General features: G+C 42.6%; 1 protein-coding gene across 2 annotated transcripts in view; it reads left to right on the forward strand.

Annotated features, from left to right (window-relative positions):
- Positions 1–229: 229 nt before the first annotated feature.
- The window catches only part of GALNT3 (polypeptide N-acetylgalactosaminyltransferase 3), a 54810-nt gene continuing 38234 nt past the window's right edge, over positions 230–16805 (forward strand). Inside the window, exons 1-2 of one of the 2 annotated variants that reach the window (XM_008258695.4) lie at positions 232–368; positions 5598–5879. The gene's annotated coding sequence lies outside the window, so the exon portion shown is untranslated. Of the gene's footprint in view, positions 369–5597; positions 5880–16805 lie in introns of both variants that reach the window. The other variant, XM_002712246.5, reaches the window with a different exon arrangement.

Consider the following 16805-nt stretch of genomic DNA (forward strand, 5'->3'; position numbering starts at 1 on the left):
TGCGCACCGCGCCCCCCACGCTGCGCGCTCGCGGGCCGCGGTCCTCACCTGGAGCGCTCAGGTAGGGCTTGGGCGGGGCCGGAGGCTGGCGCGCAGGCGCGGGACGGGGGCCTCGCCCCTGCCGACGTCGCAGGCTGGAGCTCACCTGGGAGACTCCAGGAGGAAGCGGAGGCTCGGTTCGGCCTCTCCTGGCAACGCGGGAGGCCCAGCGGGAAGCAGGAGGCGGCGGCGGAGGAGGAGCTCGACTGAGCGGCAACTGTAGCGACAGCAACTCGAGTCGCCGCCGCCACCACCTGCACCTGGCGCCCGGCCCACGTCCGCTCGGCCGCCGCTTCCCGCCGTCCTGCCCTGCCCAGCCCACCCGCCAGGTAAGCCGGCCGGCCGACGCGGATGCCGGAGGGTGATCCCGCCGGTGGCCCCCTGGTAGCGTCGGAGGGGGTGGTGGGACGGCCGTGGGGGTTCACGTGGTGGGGAGAGGGCGGGGGTCTCGTCGCCGGTTAGAGACGGTTGCCCCTCGGGGAGAGGCCGAAAGCGACGCCCGCGGCGGGGGGAGGGGGAGGGAATGGCACCCCGGGGGGGCGGCCAGGTCACCCCTTCAGACCCTGAATGGGAGCCCCAGCCAGGAGCGCCTGGCGGGGCCTCGCCGTCCGGTGGCCCCGGGCTGGAAGGTGGGAGGGCCTCCGAGTCGGGGGGCCGGCGGCCGTGGGCCGGGCTTGAGGCGGCCGCGTTGCCCTCGCGTGCTCGCAGGTTGCCCGGCTGCCCCCTGGCTCTGCCCGACAGGGACAAATCCGCGACGGGGAAGGGCATGGCTTCGCCCGGCAGTTTCGCCAGCCAGACCCTAGACAGCTCTGGGCTGCAGACCGCGGCCGCCGAGCCACTGACAGGCTGTCCGAGCGGTTTGGAAGGCGCTTTGTGGTCGGGACGCGGACGTCCGTCGCCCTGTCGGTTTGGACGCTGCACTTTTCCGGGTGCGCTCCCCTCGCTGGAGCTGCGCCTACTTTCCAGTCTGATGGGAGAAGAACTGGTTTCTCCGTGGTGGCAGGAAACCCAACTGCCACGCACCCACCGCACGCCCTCTCTTCCGAGGACCTGTTGACTTGAGGACCTGTGTATCGCGCCTGTGGTTAGCCTGTGGCATATGACTCAAAGGGTCAAAAAAAGCCTTGTTTCAGGGTTGTGCCACGTCTGAACCTGGGTGTGCCTGGCCTGGATTCCAATCCTGCCTCACTGGACTCTTCTGACGCCCAAGAATTGAGGGTGAAACCGGCTCTTACCTCTTACTTTCTTGCCTTCCCTCTCAAACTCAGCAAAGAACCATTTTTAGAACTGCCATCAAATTGCCCATTTTTCTGTTTTCTAGAGAACGTTATGAAGCTAATATATAACTTGTATAGAAGTTACCCTACATTTAAACTCAAATTCCATTGTTTTAAAAAAAGCAGGGAGTTAATTGCATTTCAACTTGCTTTTATTATGTAGATTTTTTCTTCAAGATTATGAATAAAATACATAAGGTTATAAATCACACTCTAGAATTATGTTTCTTTAAATATAACTTTTGCTTTTAAAATCTGAAGCCGTGCCTATTTGTTAGTTTAAACATTCTGAGCAGTTTATTTGTACCAAGCATCTTTCTTTTTATATTGCTTTAACCAATATTTTTACAGGGGAATTTATAATAAGTAGCAGTTTCACTCCTTAGATGTGTTTAGCTCTATCTCTGCTAATTTTTAGAACATTTTCAATTGCACATTTAATTTAAAATGCCTTAAGTAGTACATGTAGTTTTGAAAGGAAGATGCAATTAGAAACTAAAAACAAAAACAAAAGCAAAAATCCACAGCCAAAAAGGACATAATTATGAATTCACCCAGGGCTTTCCTGCTTTCCTCAAAAGAGACTCACCTGCTCTCTTAAACTTGTCTCCGTACAGAGAAATCAATGTGCTAACTAGTGTTTAATAATTAAAGATAAATGTTGCTCCCTAAAAGCTCTGTATGTTAATCTTCATTGGTCATTGGGCAGGTGTTATCACCTATCTTTACCCTACCTCTTAGGCAGATGTATAACATGATTTTATTAGCTACAGTAAAAATGTGTCTGTTGCCGGCGTCGCGGCTCAGTTGGCTAATCCTCCGCCTTGCGGCGCCGGCACACCGGGTTCTAGTCCCGGTCAGGGCGCCAGATTCTGTCCCGGTTGTCCCCCTTCCAGGCCAGCTCTCTGCTGTGGCCCGGGAGTGCAGTGGAGGATGGCCCAAGCGCTTGGGCCCTGCACCCCATGGGAGACCAGGAGAAACACCTGGCTCCTGCCTTCGGATCAGCGCGGTGCGCCGGCCGCGGCTACCATTGGAGGGTGAACCAACGGCAAAGGAAGATCTTTCTCTCTGTCTCTCTCTCTCACTGTCCACTCTGCCTGTAAAAAAAAAAAAAAAATGTTAATCTAACTGTAAAACAGTAAATATTGCTTCTCTGAAGCAAAGAGGCCTTGAAGAAATCAGCAATATCCACTAGCTCTGGCCTTCCAGGGTTCCTTTTCTCACCTTGGCGATCTGGTCTACCAGTCCAGTTTGTGCTAAGCTGAAGCTGATGGTCTTTGGGAAAAAAAAATTATTTGAAAGGCAGAGAGAAAGGTAGAGAAGTCTTTCATCCACTGGTTCACTCCTTAGATGGCTGCAGTGGCTGGAGCTGAGCTGATCCTAACCCAGGAGCCAGGAGCTTCTTCCAGGTCTCCCACGTGGGTGGCAGGGACCCAAACACTTGGTCCATCCTCTGTTGCTTTCCCAGGCATGTTAGCAGGGAGCTGGATTGTAAGTGGAACAGCCGGGACTCTAATCAGCGCCCAGTGTGGGATGCTGGCATCACAAGCGGCAGCTTTTCCCGCTATGCCACAGCACGTCATGAGAGATGTTGTAACTTCTCACTCTGTGAATTAGTACTGCAGATGGCATTATTATTCCAATGGCTTGACTCATAGCTCCTGTATCTTTACTTTCTCCACCTACATTCTCACTTATTATAAGATGTTTATCATTTTTTTCTCGGTACTGTGTAAGCCCCTTCTAATTATAGAAGAGTTGATTGTTCTTTGCCCAGCTCTAATTTACCCTAATTTCTACTAGTCCAAAGGATGTCTGCCTCCATGAAGACCCACTGAGGCCATTGCGTCCTTCCTCTCCTTGTGGATGTCCTGTGTTTTGAAGATGCCATACGGATCATGATTTTTGATCTTTTCTTGGTATTTCAGAGCTGCTGTTCATTTTTTGAGTCAACACAAACAGCATCACTTAGTCTTCTGATCTTTTATTATACTGACTTCAAAAATATTTTATGAGGCAGCAACCCAGTGTCTTCTATCCATTTTGCAGCACTCTAGGTTTTTTGTTTACCTACCTCCTTAACACCAAATGTTTTTTAAATCTTTCTTTCCCTGCAGGCCTCAGTAAAATAAATAAACAAAATGCATCTTGTGCCTCAACTTGGTATACACTACTGTGTGCACATATAAATGAAATGTTTCACAAAATAATATTTGGCTTAAAACATAGGTATTCTCTATTTTGTTAAATTGATGTCAACACACTGGATTAACTTTATGACCACTAATGGCCTAGAGCCCACAGTGTGAAAGTACTGCTGTTCTATTGGATTTGCGTTATTTTGGTTGAGTTTTCTGCCATGTTACTGTGTGTCACACAACAAAAGAAATCAAACTTCTTTTTTCCTAACGTCATCCTGTCATCCTAATTAAACATTTACTACAGAGCTTCAGATTCTGGGACCTTTTGCTAGATTAAATCTCTCAAACATTAGGAACTGCATGGGATCTCACTGTACATTATTGTATTTTAAATGGGTTCTCAGCATGCTGTAGTGTATTTAGGGACAAGAAAATTACCAGGAGATTCTGAAGCAACATCAAGTGAAAGTTTGAGAGAGAAAAATAATTATGTTCAGCTGTATTCTTAACTAAGTTTCATGACTGAGTTACAGTTTTCAGTGGAGTCTGAAAAACTTAGAAAAAAACATAGCCCAGTTTATGATTTGTTTTGTATTCTTAATATTTTACATTTTTAAAATATTTTATTTATCTATTTGAGAGGTAGAGTTACAGACAGAGGGAGAGACAGAAAGGTCTTCCTTCTGCTGCTTCACTCCCCCAAATGGCCACAATGGCTGGAACTGTGCCGATCTGAAGCCAGGAGCTTCTTCCGGGTCTCCCACGCGGGTGCAGAGGCCCACGGACTTGGGCCATCCTCCACTGCTTCCCCAGGCTGCAGCAGAGAGCTGGACTAGAGCCGGCGCCCATATGGGATGCTGGCGCCATAGGCAGAGAACTAACCTATTGCGCTCTGCCCCAGCCCCTGTATTACATTTTATTTATTATGCAAGTGTAAGAGGCAGGTTACAGGATTTACATACCACCTCCCTAACATAGACTAGTATGTGAGATTAAGTTAGATTCCTAAGTGATCTGTAGGGAAGTAAACTCTGATTGGATAAGTAAGCCTTCCATAGAAGCTTTCAATATTAACTTGCTTTCACATTCCTGGTAAAAGGAATTTTTTTCCTAAAGAAAATAATACCATTTTTAATATTTTGAGAATAAATATGTTGAGAATAAATAGCACCCAAATCATCTTCAAATATATTCAGTTCTCTGGTCCATAAAGTGAAAAAAAATACATTTGCAATAACATATTTTGTTATTATAAGATTTGATTGAGATGAAAGGTGGTATTTTAAATTACCTATACAAGTATTCATCTACTTAATATCAGAGTAATTAGTGTTACATATTTAAGGTAACTTTAACACTACTAATGTACTGTCATGGCAACACTGAATTCAAGTTAATTCCAGCAAAGGCAAAAGACCAAAGCGCATTAACTTAGGGCAAAGCAAAGACAAGTAGGATTCTGAATTCTAGGTCATTAGTCACTATTTACAATTAGGTGAAACTTCTGAGTCATTCTCTGAGTTGGGCTCATAGTTTTGGCACTAACTAGAGAATTTCCCTAGGAACACCTTTTCTCCATAATTGTTTCAGTTTCAAAGTCTTCTAAACTGATTTGCTTATCTGCATGATTGCCTGCCCAATGTCTTTAGGTTGTCAAAATCATTGAGATTATAGACATGTAGAGCAGAACCTTCTCTCCATCAATGACCAACCAACCTGTTTCTCTCCTGGTGTATGATCTATGGATATTGGTTCAATTGCCACTTCTCCACAATTCCAGAATCAGCTTTTGAAAACCACAAGCTTGTGTGTGACTCATTTGTTAGTGAAAGTGGAACTCATTTGGAACAAAACAGGAGTGAATTGCCAGGAGGCCATCACCTATCCCACTTGGTGGGGTATGTCTTTCCATAGAAATAGTACTTTGGTTGATTATATGACATTGCCCCAGGCCCTGCTTGAAGAACACTTTGATATTGGATTTGTGAACCATAGAACCTTTCTGTCTCCAAACAGTTTCTGAATTTTAAAAAGCATTTAACTTCAGAGATTTGTGAGACTAGATTATGGGTCTGTACTGCTATTCAGTTGTTAATGCCAGAAATCCTGAGGTTGTTTTGAACTCTTTTTTTTTTCTTAGCACCCACAACTGCTGTGGTCTGAATGTTTGCCTCTCTCCAAAAGTCTCCTGTTGTAATCTATTCTCCTCCGTGGTGGTATTCCGAGATAAGGTCAGCGGAGCCCTGCCTTCATGGACAGAATCAGTGCCCTTATAAAGAAGAGGTCTCAGGGCACTTGTGAGCTGCTTGTCTTTCCCATGACCTGTGAAAAGGCACCATCTATGAGGAAGGGGCTCCCTCATCAGATGTTGAATCTGCAAGCACTTTGCTCTTGGACTGCCTAGACTCCACACTTCATAGGTGTGAGTGGTAAATTTCTGTTGCTTATAAATTACTCAGTTTACAGTATTTTGTTACAGCAGCCCAAACAGACTAAGGCAGTAGACAGTACCCAGCAGATCGCTGGATCTGCTGAAATTCCCCCCTCCCCTTCTTGCTCCACCTCCCTTCTGCTTTTACTGCCCTAGGGCAGGATTTATCAACACTTGACCACTTTACCACAGCTGCCTCCTACCTGGTGTCTCCAGGAGAGTCTTATCATCCTTAAAACCATCCTCAGCAGAAACCTTTAGCTAATTCTCTTAATAAGAAAAAAGTTTATTTGAAAGGCAGAGTTAGAGAGAGATCGAGAGAGAGAGATATTGAGATCTCCTCTAGCTGGTTCCTTTCCCAAATGGCTGTAACTGCTAGGGCTGGGTCAGGAAATCCCTCCAAGTATTAGCAGTGAGCCGGATCAGAAGTGGAGCAGCTGATACTTGAACCAGTGTTCATATGGGTCGCTGGTGGTGGCTTCACCTGCTGTGCCACAGGGCCAGCCCCATCTAATGATCTTTTTAAAGATGTAAACTGAAGTTTCTTTCTACTCTTTGTAAAATTCTTTAACAACTTTCCAAAACTGCCGGGTAGAACAGATGGTACTTAAAAATGGTCTGACAGAACCTGACCTTTGCTTAAGTCTGCATTTATACTCCACAAACCAGTTTTATGTTTTTTCTTTCTTTTTTTTTTTTTTTTCCTGTGTGCTTACCTTTTCTTTTGCACTCACCAATACTGAGAGTACCTTTCTCTCGATCTTTACCTTTCTGGTCTGTGAAGTTTTTGGCCCCATTTGTAATGATGTTTTATTAGAATAAAAATCATTCATTCATTCATTCATTCAAGAGGCAGAGACAGCCAGTCAGCCAACCGAAAAGAGAATTCCCGTTTACTTGTTCACTGCACAATGCCTGCAACAGTTGGGGCTGAGACAGGCCGAAGCTGGAAGTTGGGAACATAATCTATGTTTCCTTTGAGGGTGGCAGAGCCCCAAGTATTTGAACCATCACCTGCTGCTTCCCAGGGAGTGCATTAGAAGGAAATTAGAATCTGTAGTGTAGCTGGCACTTGAACCTAGGCACTCTGATATAGGACTTGGGCATCCCAAAAGGTGTCATATAACTGCTAGGCAATGCCTATACCTTTTATAACCCTGTAGGTTTTTTTTTTTTTTTAAGATTTATCTATTTACTTGAGAGGCAGAGTGATGAGAGACAGAGCACGCACTCTCGTCCGTCTATTGGTTCACTCCCCAAATGCCTGCAACAGTTTAGTCCTGCCCAGGCCAGGAGCCGTGAAGTCCATCCAGGTCTCCCATGTGGATGGCAGGGACTTCAGCACTTGGGCCATCTTCTGCTGCTTTCCTAGGTGCATTAACAGAGAGTTGTATTGGAAGCAGAATAGCTAAGGCTTGAACCAGTGCTCCTGTGATGGGATACCCGGCATCACAAGTGGCAGCTTAACCTGCTATGCCACAATGCTGGCTCCCAATTCAATAATTATTAAGAATCTGGGGGCTGTTGTTGTGGTGTTGCAGGTAAAGCTACCGCTTGCGACTCTGGCATTCTGTGTCAGCACCAGTTAGAGTCCCAGCTGCTCCACTTCCAATCCAGCTCCCTGCTAATGGCATGGGAAAGTAGTGGAAGATGGCCCAAGTGTTCAGGCCCCTGACATGCTTGAGGAAGACCCAGATGAAGCTCCTGGCTCCTGGCTTCAGCCTGGCCCAGTGGAAGGTGAACCAGCGGATGGAAGATCTCTCTGTCTCTCCCTCTCTAACTCTGACTTTCAAATAAACAAATCTTTAAAAAACAAAAAACAAAAGACAAACAAAAACAACTTTTAAGACTCAACTGAGGTCTTGGGAGGAAATCATACTCCCCACCATCACCTTTATATGCACCTGAGCTGGGTGAGGTATCCAATGGGTACTTTTATCATGTGCGTTCCACATGAGATGTAAACTGGTTTTGTGTCTGTCTGTGTATATATACACACATACATCTTTTAGATTATTTGCAAAGCCTGGAGAGTTTCTCTTTCCTCTCAGCCCAAGGTGGGGTAGAAATGTTGGAGGAAAAGTGTCACAGGAAGGGGGAAAGTATTGGGCAAGCAGTGAAAGTCAGTTTTCTTTTTTATGGGAAGTGACCAAAGAAATTGGAGAGTAGGAAACTTGCTTCACTTGCTTAGTCTATTTAATTTGGATTACTGTTATTTCCATCTCATCCCTTTGAATTTCATGTTATTTTAGGGCCTTTTGATTCTGTTCCAAAACTGAGGTTTTACTGTTTAGAAGTGAAAAGTTAACTTTGTTATTGAAATGTCTTACAACTTTAGAAATGTTTCACAATGGAGTGCATGAGTAGCAGTGAAGATCCGGGGATCTGGGCAGCTTTTACTTAGGGATTAGTTTGAACTCAAACAGGGCAAAAAATTCCTGGGAGTCTGTGTTCCTTTCAGCAGCCTGGCTAGTCTTTGCCCAAGTTCTGCCAATTTTACCTGCTAAATAAATGCGTCTGAAGTCCACCCTTTCTTGAGTCCTATCACGACCATCCTCTCTTGCCTGGGCTTTTCCAGTGGCCTTCGTGTTGTCGCTCTGAGCTCTTTCTGACTTCTTTCTGATTGATTCCTCACACTGCTCTCAGAGTGACTTCTTTCTTTTAAAATTAGATTGTTAGCCTAATTTTTATTTTATTTTATTAAAGTTTTATTTTATTTATTTGAAAGAGTTACAGAGAGAGGTAGAGACAGAGAGAGAGGCCTTTCATCCACTGGTTCACTCCGCAGATGGCCACACGGCCAGAACTGCGCCGATCCGAAGCTAGGAGCCAGGAGCTTCTTCCAGGTCTCCCACATGGGTGCAGGGGCTCAAGGACTTTGGCCATCTTCCACTGCTTTCCCAGGCCATAGCAGAGAGCTGGATCGGAAGTGGAGCAGCGAGGACTAGAACCGGCGCCCATATGGGTTGCCGGTGCTTCAGGTGGAGGATTAACCTATTGCGCCACAGTGCTGGCCCCCATATTTATTCTTGTAGTAAGTGTTGGTCCTTATTTACTGTTTTACTGTTGAGCACTTATGTGCCAGGCATATTTTAAGCAATTTATGTAAGTTAATTCAATGTTCAGAACAACTCTACAGTGTGCATTACTATTTTCCTTCTTATTTTAGAGATAGAAAAAGTTGAGAGATTAAATATTTTGCCTCTATGAGGTTAGTGAAATGTCAGATCCAGGATTCAAATCTAAGAAGTCTGATTCCAAATCAAACTTCTCTCCTGCTTACATGCAAATAAAAGTAAACAAGGCTAGTAAAAGGTTATAACGACAAAACAGATTAGCAACAAAAAATTAACCCGCTCTTCTTCTGCCATCTCCTCAGAACTGATGCCTAAAATCAACCACTTTCACCGTTTAGATGTTTTCATAAGCACCCTTTGAATTCATGTGCTTACACTGCTATTTCTTAATGTAGTGTTAGGCATTATCCACTGACATTCCCATTATGGTAAATAAATACTTAGCTCTTTTGCACACATACTTATGCTCTCTGTTCTTGGATCTCTCAATATGATCTCCACATTCTTTTGGCTTCATCTTAGTATTTTTATTATTATGATTATGTAGGTACTGTCTACCTTATTATGCCTTTTTACTTGTAGAAAATGTTTTTATACTACAGTTAATAGTTAACCCAAGAAAAGTAATTTTCTAAATTTTTCCATGTAACAGCTGAAATACATTTTTTATGTACTCCAACATTTTCTCAGTTTGACATTCATCATAGTCAATATCATATTTATTAGGCCCTCTTTGGTGATATCTGTTTTATTGTCTGTGTTTGAGCTATGGCTCTCTCTACTTGAGATCTGTTCTGAAGTTGTTTGGGATTTTTTTGCTAACATATCTGATGGAACTTATTCCTTACTATAACTTCTTTTATTTACTTTGTTTATTCTTGTTTAGAGGTACATGTCCTCCATTAGCTCTCTGGAAAACAGCATGTGGAATTGAGGAAGTTGACATATTGCATGTTGGGAAACCTTTATTCTACCTTCACACATTTTCCTGTGTTATTTGTTTAGTTAGTTACTTTATTCCTGGGATTCACAACTTTCAGAAGTAAGACATGTTGTGTTAGTCTTCCTTTGACTGCTTCTCTCTGACACCCAGGTTTCCTCTCTGGAGGCCACCAATACCATCTTTTAAAAAGAAAAACCCAATATGCATATACTTTATCACTTTTTAAAATGGAAGTAAACCTTGCTTTCTGTGGAGATCATTCTTTGTGAGCATATAAATTAGTTTTGTTTCCTGCTTGGCATATTCCATCATATGACACTATCACAATTTACCTTTTTTTTCTATTGATGGAATTGATCCTTTTGATACTCAAACAGTGCTTTATTGCATATTTACAGTTCTATCATTTCATTTGTGTGTTAACATATCTGTCTGGTAAATTTCTAGAAATTACCCTCACCTCTAAATGATACTTTGATGGAGACCAATGTGAGAGCTTGCACGTTTGATAATTCTGAGTCAAATGGGATAAGGGTAAAAGGTGAGAATACCTGGTAGAAAATACCTGAGGGCAGAATGGCCTGATTCTGGAGGACAATTAATTAGGCAAAGAAGTTTTTTTTTTTTTTTTTTTTTTTTTACTACAAATTATTGTTTTCCTTATGTTGTTTGAGCTTTTGGATCATGACCTTTGCTTTTTCAGGTATCTCCTATCACTTTGAATTGGATAAAAATTGTTTCTGTTGTCACCTTAGTTACTTCTTTATATCTTTTTTTTTTTAAGATTTATTTATCTATTTGAAAGTCAGAATGACACAGAAAGAGAAGAGGAGGCGGGGGGAGAGAGAGAGAGAGAGAGAGAGAGGGAGGGAGGGAGGGAGGGAGGGAGGGAGGGGTAAGTCAGTCTTCCATCCATTGGTTCACTCTGCAACTGGCCTCAATGGCTGGAGCTATGCTGATCCAAAGCCAGGAGCCAGGAGCCAGGAGCTTCTTCTAGGTCTCCCAAATGGGTGCAGTGGCCATCTTGTACTGCTTTCCCAGAGCTGGATTGGACGTGGAGCAGTTGGAACTTGAACTGGTGCCGTGGCTTTACCCACTGTGCCACAGTGCCAGCCCCACTTCTTTATACCTTGTATCTTCTGTTTATTTCCATTCAACCCCGCTGATCTCTTGCTCATATTTTTTTTTTTTTTTAAGTTCCAGTTCTGTCCCTGCAGATAATCCAAAACAGAGAGCACTCTGTTAGCCAGTCCTTTTAAGCAAGTTAACAACCTATCCTTAACACACATCATGACTTAGCAACCTCCCCAGGCTGCACTTTGATTCATTTGCTGAGTTCAGCTCAAATCTCTTTCCAAGCTTCCACCCCCCTCCTGCTCATCCCTTGCACGGATTACTTCTAATAGTCTCCTAATTGCCTCCAGCTCCCTATCTGGTTTTTCTACTCTGCCCCCCAAAATTCACATTCAGCACAGCTTCAAGGACAGTCATTCTAAATTTCAATTCTGATTAGGTCATCATCTTACTTAAAACCCATCAAGGTCTCTCGCCTCGGCCCACAGAATTAAGTATAAATCCCACAGGGTTAGTTACCTCTGCCTTCCATATTGGGAGGTTAGCATTCAGCAAATGTGGAATAGGCCTCAATGTGTATGTGACTCACTCTGTATGGTCCTGAGGAAAATTGCCCTACTTGAGGTCCACTGTTGAAAAAGGAATTAAAGTTTAAACTGAATGTGGTTTATTTCTAACTGGAATTTGCATTTTTTGAAATTTAATAAATATTTTAATGAAAAGTCTATATTGTCTAAGACAAAAAGGTAGTACCAAAAGTGGCATTGTTTTACAGTTTTGTAAATTTTAAAAAATAAGAATATAAAAACACACATTCTATGAACTTGTATCTTAAAGAGACTTTTCATACCTTCATCTTGAAATTTGGGGAATGCAATAATTTCAGAGGTTGTTAGAGAAATGGAGGGATAGTGTATGCTCTAAATTAAGGGTGTGTGTGAGGGGGGCTAATCTTAAAGGCAGACACTGCTTTTATATTTAATCAAAACATTGATGTTATAAATGATTTACAAAAGTTTTATTTTGTTATTTTATGTCTGAGGAGGTGGCAACTACTAGGGAAAGGGGTAAGTATAAGGCAATTTGTAAATAATGAGATTGACATCTTTTAGAATTTCTATAGCAGAGGTTAGCAAACCACAGTTCCTAAGCCAAATTTGGTCTGCCACCCATCTTTGTAAACAAATTTAATTGGAACGCTGCTATGCTCATTCATTTATATATTGACATTTTTTTGTGTGTGCTATAACAGCAAAATCTATCCGTTGCAATAAAGACCATATGGCCTGCAAAGCACACACAAAAAAATTGCTGTCTTGTCCTTTATGGAAGTTGCTGACATTTTTTGTAGAGGGTAATTGAAGTTGAAAGGTGGAGAATGAGCATCTACTGAATGAATTGTGGATAAACCTATAGAACTGTGAATGCAAAGTGATAGCAAACAAACAAGCAATCTTAGTCCCTCACTCCCCACACTTCTCCATTACATAATATTCCTATGTCCTTTAAGTGCGCATGAGTGGTCAGAAATTGCACTCTACTTGTGTGGTTTTTGGATTCCTTCCCCAAAATTTTAAAAAGTGTTGTTTGATTAGATTTACAAAATAAAACCTATATGACCATCCTCCAACTACAATCTCCAAAAAGACCCAGTAGACATTCCCTTCAGTAAGGTATTAAGAAATATATTAGTGAGGGAAGTCCTTGCAACCATGAGAAAAAATGTGGTTGCTCTCCTTAGTAGGTCATTGAACTTGGCTCTCTGACTTCAGTGGAGATGATGAGATCCCATAGTAACAGAAGTCAAATGGAAGTAGGATTTAACTGCTGAAGACAAAGTAGGTACATCTTCCATAATGGAAAGCAGGGACATACAGTGCTCAGAGTGCATTGCATTGCATTGACTAATGCATTGCAAAGACTAATGTCTTTGGTGGACTCCTAGAGGTAGCTAATAAATGAAATGGATGGGCTGCATGAGAATTTCTCAGGCATGGAAAGCCAAGACACTGTGACAAAAAAAAAAAAAAAAAAAAAAAAAAAGAGAGAGAGACCTAAATGAAAGATCTCTGTGAGATCCCAGCGGAAAGAACAGGCCATCAAAGAAGGAGGTACCTTTCTCTGAAGGGAGGAAAGAACTTCCACTTTGACTATGGCCTTGTCTAAATAAGATTGGAGTTGGCGAACTCAAGAGGCTTCCATAGCCTTGGCAGCTCATGACAAGAGCCTCGGGGGATTGCTGACATCATAAATAAGAGTGTCAATTGTTAGATCAATAACAGGAATCACTGTGCACCTGCTCCCCATGTAGGAGCTCTGTCTTTAATGTGCTGTACTATGTGAATTAACGGTATAACTAGTCCTCAAACAGTACTTCATACTTTGTGTTTTTATGTGTGGGTGCAAACTGTTGAAATCTTTACTTGGTATATACTAAGTTGATCTTCTGTGTATAAAGATAATTGAGAATGAATCTTGATGTGAATGGGATGGGAGAGGGAGAGGAAGATGGGATGGTTGCGGAAGGGAGGGAAGTTATGGGGGTAAAAACCACTATAATTCAAAAGTTGTACTTTTGAAATTTACATTTATTAATTAAAAGTTGAAAAAAAAAAGAAATAGATGGGCTGTGTTACAGTATCACTTTATATAACTGAAAAAAACCTTTTAGATAGCAAAAACCCTGGCTTTAGTTGCTACTGTTGAGAATCATGGTATCTCACCCAGTTTCCAGGCCCAGAATTTTTTCTCAAAGGAAACTGCAGCCGTTTATTAGAGACTATGTTTAGGAAAAAGGAAGTACTCAAAGCGTTCATACTGATTCCTAAGGGCCCCAAATATCACTGTGACCCACCAAAGTGGAGTATTTGCTTAGTTGAACTCACCATGAGCTCGAGTGGTAAACAGAGCCATATTATTGGAACAGACTTTGGGTAACTGGGACTATCTCTATATTGACTCTAAACCATGGATTGAAGATCAAATGGTAAATTCTTACAACCTCCCCTCTCTTCTAAGATAGCAAAGCAAGTAATATCATATCTCTGAGAAAATTGTTAATATATATAAGACATATGACATCGCATCCCCTTCTAATCCATTTGGCTGTGTAGAAGTTGAATGTCTCTTAGAAAATGACTGTGAACTATTGAGTGCTTCTAAATGTAGTTGGTCACCCAGATGTAATATATTTATCAAATCATACAGCATCTAGCTTTTTTATGTAGCTAAACAGTTTATTAATACATACTCATTTATTCATTCCAATTTATAAGGACTACCAAACCTAATTTGTTTTCATCTTGTAGGCCAAGTTTCCCTTCATAGTCTTCCCTCAGGTATAGGTTAGTTCTCCTGTCCTAGAGATCTTACTTCCTAACATTCCACAAATTATCATACTGGTCCATATTGATTATATATGATGACCAGAAAGTAGCAAGCGCATTAGATGGCTCAGTAAAACATGTGAATTAGAAGGTGATAGATCAACTCTACAAAAATTCAAGGGCCCAGCATTTTAGTAACATTTCTGGGCAGCATTTTAGTAACATGTCTGGGCATTCAGTGGCCACTATTTTGAAGAGCTGTTTTGAATGTTGGAAGCAACATATATTACATGTTACTGTGCTACTTCAGCATAAATAAAGAGTAATTCATAAAGCTTCTAGTTTTGACTGATGATCAGAGCAAAAACCAACCAACCAAGAAACAAAGACTGGGGGCAATATAGCCAGTCAAGGACACAATGCAAGGTGTATTAAGACTTCACTTTTATGATCTAGTAAGTCCAATGATTGTCTTAGAACCTGTGGTAACTAGGCCTGCTCCATGGTGCCTTTGGAAAATAGCAATAGCAGAATGACAGTGCAGACCTCTACCATTCTGAAATAGATACATTCCTTCTTCAGGTAACTACCTCTGATAAGCAGCCTCTGGCTTGCCACTAGGTACTGAATGAATAATCGTGGGACATCAGGTTGCCATAAGGACTGAGTTTCCCATCTTTCAGTGGTGTTATCTGAGTTACCAAGACATAAGTTAGACCATGCTTGGTAATGGTCTGTCATCAGGTGAATATGATACATGAGACAGAGCGTGGACAGATCAGGAAAGTACCTGTGAAAGTTGCTTGAGAAAATGATGGTGCCTCCTTTGATACCAGCTCCTGTTGTACTTCCTTATCTTACTCAAACTATGCCTATGGGTTTTTGGAGATTTTCTCAGTCCTGTTGATAGAGGAAAGAAAAAACTTAAGCCTGGTTTACAGACTAGTCTGTCCAGTATGCTGATACCACCCAAGAATGTACAGCTGCAACACTGCAGTCACACTTGTGAGCACTTGTGAGTAACCGTGAAGGTCAATGAAGAAGGAAAATTATTCCAGTTGGCGTGGCTGTTCACTATGTTTGAAGTGAGATAGTAGGAAGTATACGTCTATATTGGTTGATGGACAATCGGATACAGGTAATATGTTCAAGACTTTGGAAGGAACAGTATTAGAAGATTGGTAACAAAGTCTGAACAAGAAGTATGTATGAGCCTTTGAAAATGGGCTGTCTGCAAAAAAAGTTCGTCCCATCTGTATGCCCAGTAAAGGGCATCCACCACAGAAGAGGTTTTTACTAATCAAGAGGGCAAAATGACACGCTCTGAGGTTGTCAGTCAACCTCTCTCCCTAGCTACCACAGTGCTTATTCAGGTGGCCTGTGGACACTGACATTGGTGGCAGGGATAGAAGTTATGTATGCATGGGCTCAGCAACATGGACTTCCCATTTCTAGAGTTCACTAGCTAGTACACACTGCCTGGTTTTGAAACTAGAGATCAATATTGAGCTCTTGGGGAGGCGAGGGAAGCTAGCTGAAGCTATTCAAAATACTAGAACATGCTGCTTATGAATTTTTTATGTCTGAGCTCCACATTTCTGGCCTGCTCTACAATATTGGAGCAAGGCCTCATAAACATTTCTCTTTTACCTAATGGTGTGATGCTAAACCTTGACAGTAGAGGGCACTGGAAGGACAGATGAGGGTGAAAGGGACCTTTCTTCTTGGCTTCAGGGTTGCTCACTGGCCCAGCCCTTTCTGGTCTTACTTCTCTTCACTGCTCAGCTCCCCATGTGGTTTTTCTTCAGTAAAAACCTGCAGAGCATAACTTTCTCTGAGCCTCTAGCACTTTTTCCGGAGCTTGACATCGTACCAGTGGTATGCCCTGGAGCCACATCCACCTGTTCCCCATCCCAGGCCACTGCTTTCTAGACTCTCTTCTCAGATCCACACAGTGCACATTGGGAGACTCACAAAATTGGGTGTCTTGAGAGACAGCTGCTCAACCTTTGTCCTGGGAAGCCACCCCAGAGCCATTTTTGCCAGGTGACACCAGAAAGTAGAGTAGACTCCTCAAAGGACAGCTTCTCCAACTCCAGGCTCCAGCAGTACCCAGCAGTCACTAGTTTCCTTCAGCACCTCGCTACTTCCAGTGTTCCGCACGTCTCTATGAATGCTTCTTTTGGGATTCCAGAGGACAGATTTCTGGCACATCCCACCAGTGAGGCAATTCTGTGTTTTCCACCATGTGGAGAAGACCTTACCCTCTTTCTCTGTAGAGATTTCTGGATCTCAGTCCAGGTGAGAGGGTGATTCTTTCTTGGGCATTCATCTCATCCATAGAGGTAGCTGTTGCCCCTTATGTCTGCAACTCCTGTTTTCTTTAGACTCTGTGAATCTGAGTAGCCAATTCTTTGGTATCCCAAGCCTCTGTTAATACAAGATTGTATTAAACCCTCTTTGTTCAAATCACTGTGTTGTTTCTGTTTCCATATGA

The sequence above is a fragment of the Oryctolagus cuniculus genome, chromosome 3, assembly GCF_964237555.1.
Source record: "Oryctolagus cuniculus chromosome 3, mOryCun1.1, whole genome shotgun sequence".
Lineage (NCBI taxonomy): Eukaryota > Metazoa > Chordata > Mammalia > Lagomorpha > Leporidae > Oryctolagus > Oryctolagus cuniculus.